This window comes from Bufo gargarizans, chromosome 3 (genome assembly GCF_014858855.1).
Source record: "Bufo gargarizans isolate SCDJY-AF-19 chromosome 3, ASM1485885v1, whole genome shotgun sequence".
NCBI classification, from domain to species: Eukaryota; Metazoa; Chordata; class Amphibia; order Anura; family Bufonidae; genus Bufo; species Bufo gargarizans.
This window is the reverse complement of record NC_058082.1, coordinates 592,674,702-592,687,439: the sequence shown is the minus strand read 5'-3', so window position 1 is coordinate 592,687,439 and position 12,738 is coordinate 592,674,702.

The following is a 12,738-nucleotide window of genomic DNA, read 5'->3' as shown; positions in this document are numbered from 1 at the left end:
AATGGAGTTTGCAAGCCTCTCTAAAACGAACAAAATTCTCACTACCCCCAGAGAACGTATCCGGAAGCGAGATTTTAGGCTCAGAACAAATTCCATGAACGCAAGCAAAAACGATCACCTCAAACTGAGAGACAGTTTTCCGGAGATCTGCTACCTCCAGTGAAAGACCCTGCATGCGGTCAATCAAGGCTGAAACCGGATCCATGCTTAAGACAGTTTTGGCGGTTTATAATGTCACGGAAGGTGTACAGAAAACTAGAAGACACAAAATGAAGATCCGACTGACTGGATCCAAAACTAAGGAACCAAAGGGTAAGCCCTGCAACAGACCTGGCTCTCTCCCTAACTGCTCAGCCTATGCAAAAATCTCTATGGTAGATGATTGCATATCCTTGTTCCTCGACTGTATAACACCTGAACACCCTATAATAGTGAGGGGACACGACCACCGGCTCCCTACACTTGATACGGAGGGAGTCAGGGTCACCTGGGATCCAGCAAACAGGAAAACACAAATGAACAAAACTTATCTGTAGAAGACTCAGTAGTAGCATCCAGCATGCACATACTCCAGGAAGTTGTATAAACCGCAAAGTGATGCAGTATGGGAAGGGATTTAAAGGGATGCAATCAGTGCAACTACATGACAGCTGAGAGAGGCTAACGAGATGAGAAAACGAAAGCAAAATAAAAGAAACCTCAAGCAGGAGGTTCTGAAGAACATCTGACAGAGCTTCTCAGATGTCTGGTGGTGACAGATATCTGCCCTATCAACTTTCAATGTTATTTTCTGCGCCTACCATGGTGATCACAGGTAATGGGGAATCAGGGTTTGATGCCGGAGAGGGAGCTTGAGAAAGGTATACCACATCCAAAGGAGGTCAATGGCTGAAATCTGATTGGGTGGAGAGGGTAGGTCAAGTTATTAAAGCAAAAGAATCCAAGGAAGGCAGCTGGCGCGCGGCAATTACCCACTCTTGACTCGGGGAGGTAGTGACGATAAATAACAATACAGGACTCTTAAGATGCCCTGTTATTGGAATGAATAATAAAAAATTACAGGGAATGTCACTGCGGTATTTTGGATGAGGAAACGTTATACAGGAGAGGCCCTGCTGCCGCTTTGTTGACTCTAGATAACTTCTGCCTGATTGCACATTCCTGTGACGTCCACAATCCATTTGGATATCTTCCCTATCAACTTTCTATGTTCTTTTATGCGCCTAACATGGTGACCACCGGTAACGGGCAATCATTGTTCGATTTTGGAGAGGGAGCCTGATAAACGGCTACGGCTATTACTTCAAAGCAAGGCAGCATGAGTTGCGGGCCTGTATGTGAGCTGACACTGTAAAAGATTTAAGTTGCGGGCCTGCATGTGAGCTGATCCAGTAAAAGATTCGAGTTGCGGGCCTGCTGGTGAGCTGAGGTGGAACCGACAAACCCAACTTGAAATTGATGGCTGCATTAATCTGCAGGTGACGGTGATACAGCTCCACAGATTGTTTCCATCTGCATCTTTCTAAGCAATCTGTGGCCTTAGTCTTTTATCCAAACTCAGTCATTGTGCCACTATGTGGCCTCCTCATGCTGCCATCTCCACACCATGTCACCTTGACACTCATTTTTATCACCATGCTGCTGCTACTGCTGCTGCTTAAAAGGCCTTAAACGGATCACTAGGCCCACAATTTAATTCAGGTTTTGTAATCGATAAACCCAACTTGCTTTTGTGGGCTGCATCAGTGGCGTAGCTAGAATTGACTGGGCCCCACAGCCAATTTTTGAATGGGGCTCCATCCCACAGTCATTTTTTTAGCGACCCCTTTCTTTCATGCCTCCCCCATGCCTGTGGCTAGGAAAGATCGAATCTAAAAATCGATTCTATAGGAAAAAATTATTAAAAACATTCTTTCCTGTATATTTGCTTGTATATAAAGTGCAAGTCCTGCCAAAAATTACAATGAAGAGGCATTCCGATACAACCTGTATATCATATAAAGGAGGGCCTTATTCACATTGTGTTGTGGGCCTGCACGTGAGCTGACCCTGTAAAAGATTTTAGGTTTGGGCCTGCAGGTGAGCTGACCAAGTACAAGATTTTAGGTGCGGGCCTGCAGGTGAGCTGACCCTCTAAAACATTAGGGGCGATGGCCTGCTGCTGAGCTGACCCTGTAAAACATTATATGTGATGGCCTGCTGCTGAGCTGACCCTCTAAAACATTAGGGACGAGGGCCTGCTGCTGAACTGACTCTCTAAAACATTATAGGCGAGTGCCTGTGTCCCCGCCAGTTCTGTGAGAAGGTCTGACAGACGTTCGTCTCTACCTCTTGTATGACGTTCTTTGTTTTGGTTTCACTTTGTCATCTCCTTTCCTTCTGCCAGGTGTTACTTATTTAGACTAATCATCTTCCTTTATATTCCCTCCCATACTGCCTCACTTTGCGGTTTATACTAGTTCCTGGATGAAGTGTTCACTGCTGGAGGCTGCTGCTGCTGTTTGCTCAGATAAGTCTTTTCCTTTATTGTGTTTCCTTGCTGGCTTGATTCTAGGTGACCCTGACTCCGTCCGTATTAAGTGCAGGGAGCCGGTGGTCGTGTCCCCTCACTATTATAGGGTTTTCAGGTGTCACACAGTCTTAGGTACGTGGGCATGCAATCGTCTACCATTGAGACCCTTGCATGTGCATAGCAGTCAGGAAGGGCTCTTAGGGTTTTAAAGGGCTCACCTATATGCTCCTTAGTTTGGGATCAAGCCAGTCAGTAGTTTATTTATAAGTTCCAGCTATCTGCAACTTCACCCGTGACAGCCTGCTGCTGAACTGACCCTCTAAAATATTATGGGCGAGGGCCTGCTGCTAAGCTGACCCTCTAAAACATTAGAGGCGAGAGCCTGCTGGTGAGCTGACGCTCTAAAACATTATATGCGAGAGCCTGCTGTTGAGCTGACCCTCTAAAGCATTATATGGGAGGGCCTGCTGGTGATCTGACGCTCTAAAACATTATATGCGAGGGCCTGCTGCTGAGCTGACCCTCTAAAACATTAGGGGCGAGGGCCTGCTGCTAAGCTGACCCTCTAAAAGATTAGGGGTGAGGGCCTGCTGCTGAGCTTACTCTCTAAAACATTAGGGGCCAGGACCTGCTGCTGAACTGTCCCTCTAAAACATTAGGGGCGAAGCCCTGCTGCTGAACTGACCCCCTGGCGGCAGGGCAGGCCAGGCCAGCACCTCCGAGCGCAAGTTCGTGCCACGTGTCCAGCTGGACAACCAGTAGTTGTAAGGCACTGAGGAATCATTTAGGGCGCTGACACGGTCTGCTATGTATTCCTTCACCATCTTTCAAAACTTTTCCCTCCTTGTACCACTAGGCCGCGCTTCAGGGTGAGGTTGCTGGCGGGGTGTCATAAAAGTGTCCCATGCCTTGGAGAGTGTTGCCCTGCATTTGTTGGAACTGCTGTGTGTTCCCCTTGTCTCCCTTCCTCGGTTGTCTAAGGAAGTACGGACTCTGCCGGCCGCATTGTCAGATGGAAAATTTCGGAGCAATCTCTCAACAAGTGCCTTCTGGCATTGCACAATTTTGCTCGTCCTCTTCACCAGAGGAATGAGAGATGAGAAGTTCTCTTTGTATCGGGGGTCGAGAAGGGTGAACACCCAGTAATCCGTGTTATCTAAAACACGAGGGTCGCTGGAAAGGCAGCCTAACATGAAGTCAGCCATGTGTGCCAGAGTACCCACAGGCAAGACGTTGATGTCGACATCAGGATGACTCTCCATCTCCTCATCTTCCTCCTCCTCTTCTGCCCATCCACGCTGAACAGATGGAATTAAAGTTCCATGGGTACTACCCTCTGTAGCAGAGGCAACTGTCTCATCCCTCTCCTTTTTATGGTCCAATTTGCGCTGAGAAAACGAACTGAGGGTGGGCTGGCTATCACCCTGTGTAATGTCCTCCCCCATTTCCTCGTCTGTCACATTCAGAGCGTTGTCCTTAATCGTCAGCAGTGATCGTTTAAGTAGACACAGCAGTGGGATGGTTACGCTGATAATGGCGTTATCGCCTCTTACCATCTGTCTGGATTCATCAAAGTTTTTTAAAACCTCACAACAGTCGGTGAGCTGGAAGCCGCAATCGCTGCTGCAGCGTTGACAGAGCGGCTGAAGCTGTGGACAACTTGCGGAAATTGGCACACACACGGCGCCTGTTAACGCTTACCCACAGCAGTGCTACACTGCTTCCAGCTAGCGACTGATGGCTGACTGCTGCTGGAGGTGGAAGTGGAGGAGGAGGCGGCAGAGGAAGAGGAGAAGTGGGGGTTGGAGCCAGTAATATAGCTGCTGGCGGAGACTGTGATGGACGTAGGGCCCGCAATCCTGGGCGTGGGTAGCACCTGTGCCATCCCAGGGTATGACTCACTCCAGGCCTTAACAACATTTACCCAGTGTGCGGTCAGGGAAATGTAGCATCCTTGGACACCAGCACTTGTCCATGTGTCCATGGTTAAGTGGACCTTCCCAGTAACTGCGTTGGTCAGGGCACAGGTGATGTTCTGGGACACATGCTGATGTCCACAAGCCTAAATGGCAAAATTTCTAGGGCCATTAATTTTGAAAGTTGCGCATTTAGTGCTATGGCCTGTTATGGACATTTGGACGCTGCGCTGGGACAGGGAAGTGGATCTTGTTGCTGATGGTTAATGCGAAGGTCCAGGTGCAGGGCGAGGGGCATCCGGGCCTGCGCCTTCGACAGGGAATTAGCAAGCAGTGCGTAACACAGGGGAAGAGGAGGCAGTGGTGTGACCCGCAGACCCAGATTGTGGACCCAGGCGTTCGGCCCACTTGTTAGGGTGCTTGGATGCCATGTGGCGGATCATGCTGGGGGTGGTGAGGTTGCTAGTGTTCACACCCCGGCTCATTTTGGTCCGGCACAGGTTCCAAACTACCACTCTTTTGTCGTCTGCACTTTCCTCAAAAAAGAGCCATACTGTGGAACACCTACACCTTGGCAAGGTAGACTTACCCATGGGGGTGCTCGGTGTAACAGTTGCGGGCCTGTTTGGTGTGAGCCGACTTCTCCCTTTTGCAACCCCACTGCTACTTCCAGCCTGTTGCGGTGCTGCAGATCCCACCCCCTCTGTACTGCTGTCCTCGCTCGGCTTTTTACCTTCCCATGTTGGGTCAGTGACCTCATCGTCAACCACCTCCTCTTCCACTTCCTGAGTCTGCTCATCCTCCTGACTTGACCTAACCACAACCTCAGTGATTGGTAACTGTGTCTCATCATCATCCACCTCGTGAATGAATGATTGCCGTTCACCAGCGTCATCTTCTTGATACTGTCACAGAAACATACAGAATATGGACATAAGATTAGGCCCAGATTTTTGGAATTTGCCCTAAAGAAACTGTTTTTGGATGCAGCACAGTTTTTGGATGCAGGACAGTATATGTCACAGAAACACACAGAATATGGACACTAGATTAGGCCCAGATTTTTGGAATTTGCAATACAAACTCAGTTTTCGGATGCAGGACAGTATATGTCACAGAAACACACAGAATATGGACACTATTTTAGGTCCAGATTATTGTAATCTGCGGTACAGACACTGTTTTATGATGTAGTTTATATTTATATTTTTCACTATATCTGGGCCTGACAACCACACAATGTATTGAAGCGCAGATCACACAATTCACGGATTACACCGTTGACAGCAAAAATGTGGATAGATTATGGGATAAAAATAGTTTTCTGTATTTCTATTTTTTTCCCTATATCTAGGCCTGACAACCACAAAATGTATTGAAGCGCACATCACACAATTCATGGATTACACCGTTGACAGCAAAAATGTGGATTATGGGAAAAAAAATATTATTTTCACTAATATTCTTCCTATCTCTGCCCCTGACACACAGAAGGTATTGCTGCACAGATGTCACAAGTCACTGCAGACACCTTCTATACTGTATAGCAAAATAATTGCTATTTCAAAAAGTTTTAAAAAAAAATTCAAGTGCAACTTTACACAATTAAATTGCTGCCACCACACACAATAGTCCTTAAAATGACTTTTGGGTCTTTGAACCGTTTTCAAATTCAATAAATTGCGATCACTAACTCCCTACGCTATCTGTCCCTTCCTAAGCGCAGCTCTCCCTGACTCGCAATGAGCCGAACCCGCCTCATCGGCTGCTAAATAGCACCCGATGACGCCTTACGGCCAGCCAATCACTGTAATGCCAGCAGCCAACATGGCTACTGGCATTACAGTGATGGTAGTACTTACCTGCACGTTTATTGGCTGCTTAGCAGCCACGAAACGTGCAGGGAGGAGACTCGAGCATGGCACTCGAGCACATGTGGTACTGGGCCGAGTACCGCCATGTGCCGAGCATAGCGATGCTGGAGCCGAACAAGTATTCGGCTGAGCATGCTCGCTCATCACTAATCAGGACGTATTTAAACCCTTAAACACAAAATATTTCACAGATTTCTTAGAATATGTATTGAGCATTATAATTGTTGATTTACTGTACATAAGAGTGAAAATTTCTCTTGTTTTTACCAGATGGATGACAAGTATTTATAAAAAAGCAGAGACCGTGTTCCTCTACAATAGGGAAAGACACCATCTGCTAGAAAGCACATTTGTTGCCTCGTTTAAGAAGTTGACATTGTAATAACTGAAGTCTCTAGAGAAAATACATCACATAACATCAGGCCATTTTTCATTTTTGTTTTATGATTTTTGAATAAATATATACATTTATATGACTGGGGTCAGTACAATTCTTGGACGTCCTCCACTGGTCATTTCCAGCACCACCAAAGTTCATCCTGACACTAACATCATGGCCACCATTTACTAATGTGAGTGTGCAGTGACCCGTTGGTTCACTGCTAAAGGGTTAATGCTATAATGCCCTATGGTTCACTGCAAAAAGGGTTAATACTGTGGTTCATTGTGAAAAGTTGTTAGAAAGCCTGGAGACTCAGAATGGTTTTACTGTTGAAGTTATTTGAATTTGTATTTTGAAATAAGGTTTATTGTATGCCAACTATGCACTTTATATTCCTAAAAAGGCTGTATATGGGAAGTACTTAGTGATAGTTGCCAGGTGGTGGGCGCGTCCCACTTTCCCCTGGCTAGAGAGCTGTTGGCAAGAAGGCCAAAAATGAAGACATCGAAGTGAGTTCTTGGTAAGCAACCCAAGAGAGAGGACCTGTTTAGTGTGCGATGCTGACAAGTAGGCCTGAAGAGACACCTGTTTGTATCTGAAGAACAATTTATCTAGGGATGCACCATCTCTGTGTGATTTAAAGCTGCAGGAAAAGCAACTGTGCTAATAATCAACTTCAAAAGGGAGAGAAGCATTGAATTATTCGAGAAGGTTGACGACCATTTAAAGGGACAGTGCGTGGACAAGAGAGCCAGTAAAGGTAACTGTCACGACAGGTGGGTAAGTGGGGAAGCAACCAAACACAGGGAAAACCAACAGAACAAATGACTAGGCCCAAAAGCTAGGGAGAAAAGGGTCACCTCCTAGCGATCCCTAAAAGCTTTCCCTAGACTGCTGTGCCCATGTGCATACCCTTAGGGTGGATATGCACATGCCCTCATGCCTAAATCTGAACACCCTGGGAAAACCCTAAGCAGCAGAGAAAAGGGAAGAGGCAACCTGCTTCTTCCCACCAGTAAGAAGCAAGCGTCTCCCTAGAGACCTAGATAACGCACACAAAGGGAAAGGAAGAAGAGGACTTATCTTGAGAAGAGCTGGAGCAGACGATCCACCACAAATCAAGGGCTCTTAGAAAAGTACTATACCCGCACAGGCCACTGGGGGAAGAAGGGATAAATAGCCTCACTAACAATGAAACCCAGTACACCTGAGGGAAGGTGGATCCAGCTCAAATCGAAATCAAAACAAACCAAGAAGTCAGACAGACAGACAGATCTCCGCACATTCACAGGGCAAGGCGTGACAGTAATGCACATTTACGGCTATAGACTTCACTGCATGTGGTATGGGTTATATTGCTTCCAGTGCCCACCACTTTACTAAGACAGACTGGCCATCTATTGCATTGCAGAAATATAGACAGAGACAATGTTTATTCCTTGGCCAATTCGGGAAGTTGTTTGAATTAATTAGGAAGAGACTCGGAGAGGTATTTATTGCACGGCTTATATCTCCTATTGAGCTGTAGGAAATTGTTGGTGTTTGGAGTTTAGTCTCGGCTCGACTTAGTAATGATGAAATAAGATAACCCCTTTGAGGCAGGCTCTGGCAAATACATGATGTTTCAATATATGCAAATGAGCCTCTAGGAGCTATAGGGTTGTTGCTGTTACTCCCAGAGGCTCAGCTGTCTCTGCAACTGTTGCCCCCTCTGCACTTTGATTGAAAGGGCCAAGTGTGATCACGTGTACCCTGCTTGGCACTGTCAATCAAGGTGCAGATGGCACAGCAGTTGCAGAGAGAGCGGAGCTTCTAGGTGTAATGGCACCCCCCCTCCCCACTCCATTGCTCCTAGAGGCTAATTTGCATATATTAAAACTTTATTTTCCTCAACAATGCGGGAACATATGAACTTAGGTACAACACAGATTCCTTCAGCTGCCAAGCACACATGCAACAGGTAAGCCAGTGTCATAGGTACAAATCTACTGACAGATGCCCTTTAAACCTGTTTGCTTAACCAGTCAATGGTCAGAAGCCAAATCCAACTCTCCTTGCAGGGTGGGGGTCAAGGGTGAAAACCTACAGTCCCTTAAACCCTGCTTACCAGAGTGGCCTGCATATTATCATTACACTGAATTATGTCTTAATCAGTCAGACCTCCAAATCACCAGCGACATTTTCAGGAGTTCACACAGCCAAATCACTGTGCAGGGCTGCTCTGAGAGAGTTACTGCGTCGACCAGCCAAGTCTTGCCTGGTCGACCTGTCAGTGTGACTTGAAGCCGAGTCAATCAGGATTCTGATTCTGTGTCCAATCCTAGAGCTAGGCTGTGATTTTCTGTATTGAAGTCCTGGTTCCTGAGCAGTTTTGATTTTGCTTTATCCGTCTCTCTCCGGTTTTGACCCTGCTTGTTGACTACTCTTTGCACCCCTAGATATCCCGGTAGATCTGCTTCTAGCGAGCTTGCACCAGTAATCTGCTACCTCACTCTGCAGATGTAACATGGGTCCCTAGCAGCCAAGTCCATCCTGCCTTGCCTTTGGTGGTAGCCTTAGCTTCCTGCAAAACAGAGTGGTTGATGAATACATGTAGCAGTTTCTGAGTCTGCTGGCTGTGGTTTCCAGAAGGTGACCATAGTTTATCATTACATAAATCATCACATTACGGCTATGTGCAGCCACCACTAGAGGGAGCTTAGGAATTTACTGAATACTGATCTGCATTGAACGGGATAATAATATAGTGTGGCCGCTGTCAGGCAGTCAGTATGTGGTCAGTGTCCTGCGTCAGTATTTGTAAGTCAAAACCAGAGAGAAAAGAGATGGAAGTCAGGGCAATTCTTCCATATATCGGATCCACTGTTGGTTTTGGCTTATAAATATAGATGCAAAATACATATCACGTGAAAGTGACCTACGTAGTAAGCTGCAAGTTTTTAATTAAGACTATTTGCAAAAATGATCACATTGTCAATGTGACCATTTTTGCTTGCAAATGTGCACATACCCTTTAAAGAAAACATAGTGCAGAGATATAATATGTATTCGAGTGATCAGCAGAGCCGCTTTAGGGGGTGCAGAAGTAGCATTTACAATTGGGTCCCAAACTGGCCCACAGTGCCACAGCACGATATGTGGAGACACTATATACAAATCTGTTGCATTGTTAGATAGTATATGGATCCTATGCATCAGAATCTAGAGCTGCAGCACCCAGGTAATGCAATTGCGGCGGAGGATGAGAGCGTCTCGCTACGTTTCTGCCGGCTATATTGTAAAATCAATGTCTTCTGAGCATCATTACACAAACTTGATCATAGGCTGCGATGATGCTACCCCTTAGGCATCCAAAAACACAAGATTTCAGTTTTTACATATTCCTCCTATACGGAGTGTGAAGCGTAGAATGCACAATGCTTAGGAATATCTGCCTGATACATATTATACTAGTAAATCACAGCACTCCATATCTGCTGGGAGCCATCAGGACGTTCAGACCAATGATTTCTCCCCCCTTTAATGAACCGTCAAGCTGTTCTGTTTTATCGTGATGGGCTTTGTGTTCGTGCTTTTATTGTCCCTGGCTGTGCATGATCACGATGTACATTATCTCGCCACTATTTTGTTGTCTGCATCCTGTGTTCCTATTCAGCTGTTGCTAAGCAACAAGAAACCAATGTCTGTTCCCCTGATCTATAACATTGCCCGTGTTAATATGCAGGAAAACGTGCAATCTATGTGGATAACGTGACTATTTTTAACCAATCAGAAGCGTTCAGCGTTGTATTGCTGGCTGGATCTGATTTTTCTTATATCTGACGGAGCCTGGATACAGAGGCTGAGCATTATCTGATGAGGCTCAGCTTAGACACATCAGAGAAAACATGGTTGTTCTAACTACCCTGAGATCACCCTGTATTAATGAGAATAATGGGAAAGAACCCCAGGAATGGAGCGTGGAAGAGGATGATCATGGCAACAAGTAAACCTTTATTTATCAATATATATCCTTCTAATGGCAAACTCAGATTTGCTACATATGATATTTAATATCTATTATTTAATATCTATGTATCTATTATCTATCTAATAACTCTCTCTGTCTCATATCTATCTACCTTTTTATATATATATTTTTTTTTTAAGCTGACATCTATCTATTTAATATCTAATATCATCTACCCCATTTTATCTGTTATCTATCTATCTAATATCTATTTACCTTCCTCTCTATGCATTATATATACTGTATATAGATATTAAGTTACAGAATAGCATGCAATGTGTTCACAGTTGTTTGCAAAACTGTTTGCAAGATATCTTACTGAATTTGCAAGATTCCAGCGGTCCATTTCATGCCGTATCCTCCTCATATTATCGCTTTGCACTCACCACAATTGTTTTACTGTTGTTTTTATGCACTTGCTAAATTGCCTCTTTTAAAGACCTGGATGCAATCTAGGGCAATTTACAAAAAAAAATTATTTCTTTATTTCTTTTACAATTTTTATCACTTATTTTTGCATCGATTGATGACCACTTGGCAATTGTCTTTGTCTGCTAATCGGTTTGTCCATTAGATCTCATAAAGATGAGGCGTAATAACAGTAGCATCTGTTTACTAGACAAAGGAACAGCCTGAGCCTGTACTACAGTGGAATAGTACTATGGCCTCCGTGTGCCACGTTGCCAGCCTTGTGTTAGGAATGTTTATCGTTGTGACAGCTTGGCATGATCCCGCGGTGTGCTGAATGAGACATTGCGCCTCATCCTTCCAGGCACTATGACCTGATTTGTATTCTCGCTTCTTTTTGTCTTTTTTCTTTACTGTTCCAAAATGTTATAATAATAATAATGATGGACGCAGCAAGAAATGCGGGTTGTGCAGGCAAAGCTGTAATTTCAGCTTTCTCTACGGTTACCTAGCAGCGCTCTATTGTTTGTGTGGATGGATGGATAGATTGACTTAAAGGAGCACTAACCCTAAACTCCGCAGTAAGTGAAGAGAACTGACAATATCAGTGACACATGGAAACTGAAGTTCTCAGCACTACAGAGATGCGTGACAAAGTAGAGATCATGGGGGCAGAGATTACACCGGACTCCTCATCAGCACTGCAGTTGACTGGCACTAGTGAAAGCCTCTCTCCAGCTTGAAATGGCTGATAACAGAGAACAATAGATTGCAGAATTAGAGGACAAGACAGGCTGCGGGTTAGGGGTAAAAAATTATCTGCTCTGGGTCTAAATGGGGTTGTCCAGGACTAGAAAACCATGGCTACTTTGTTCCAAAAACAGCGCCACCCCTTTCCATTGGTTCTGTTTGGTGTTACAGCTGAAGTGAATGGGGCAGGGCTGTGGTAGAACACCCACCCTTTGCTGTTTTTGGAAAAAAAGCAGTCATCTCTTTCTAGTCCTGGACAGCCCCGGTGGTTCATGCTAGATCAGAAATTTAGAGCGTGGATAGAGACTTTTGTCTCCAATAGTACATATGGAGATGATCCACTTGATTCTCAGGATTGTTGGCCACTACGATCATTACTTTACTACTATTGCACTTTATTAGATGTGGTCTTGTATTTCAGTTCTTTTTTTTTTTTTTTTTTTACTACAATGTCAGTAGGATTAGGGACAGGGGCGTAGCTATAGGGGGTGCAGAAGTAGCAGTTGCTACCGGGCCCAGGAGCCTGAGGGGCCCCAAAGACCCTTGCACCACATGAGAAGACACCTGTTTTATAGAAGGTGCATGCTGGGAAAGTTACACCTCTGGCTGGAGGGAAGGGTCAAGAATTTGGCATGGTGGGGGGTGCAGTTTAAATTTTTGCCTCAGGCAGCAGGAAGGCAATGTACTTCCCTGCCCCTGGACACAACGCAATGAGGGATGATGGGGGGCCCAAGCTAAACTCTTGCCGACTCTAGGGTTGAGGTTTTAACATCTTGTGGGTCACACTGTGACCCTATTCAATCAATGGTTTCAACACCGCGATCTTAGGTTTCATGGCCAAAATTGCGGTGTAGCCCCAGTCTAGAGCTGGCCAAAGACATTCAGTA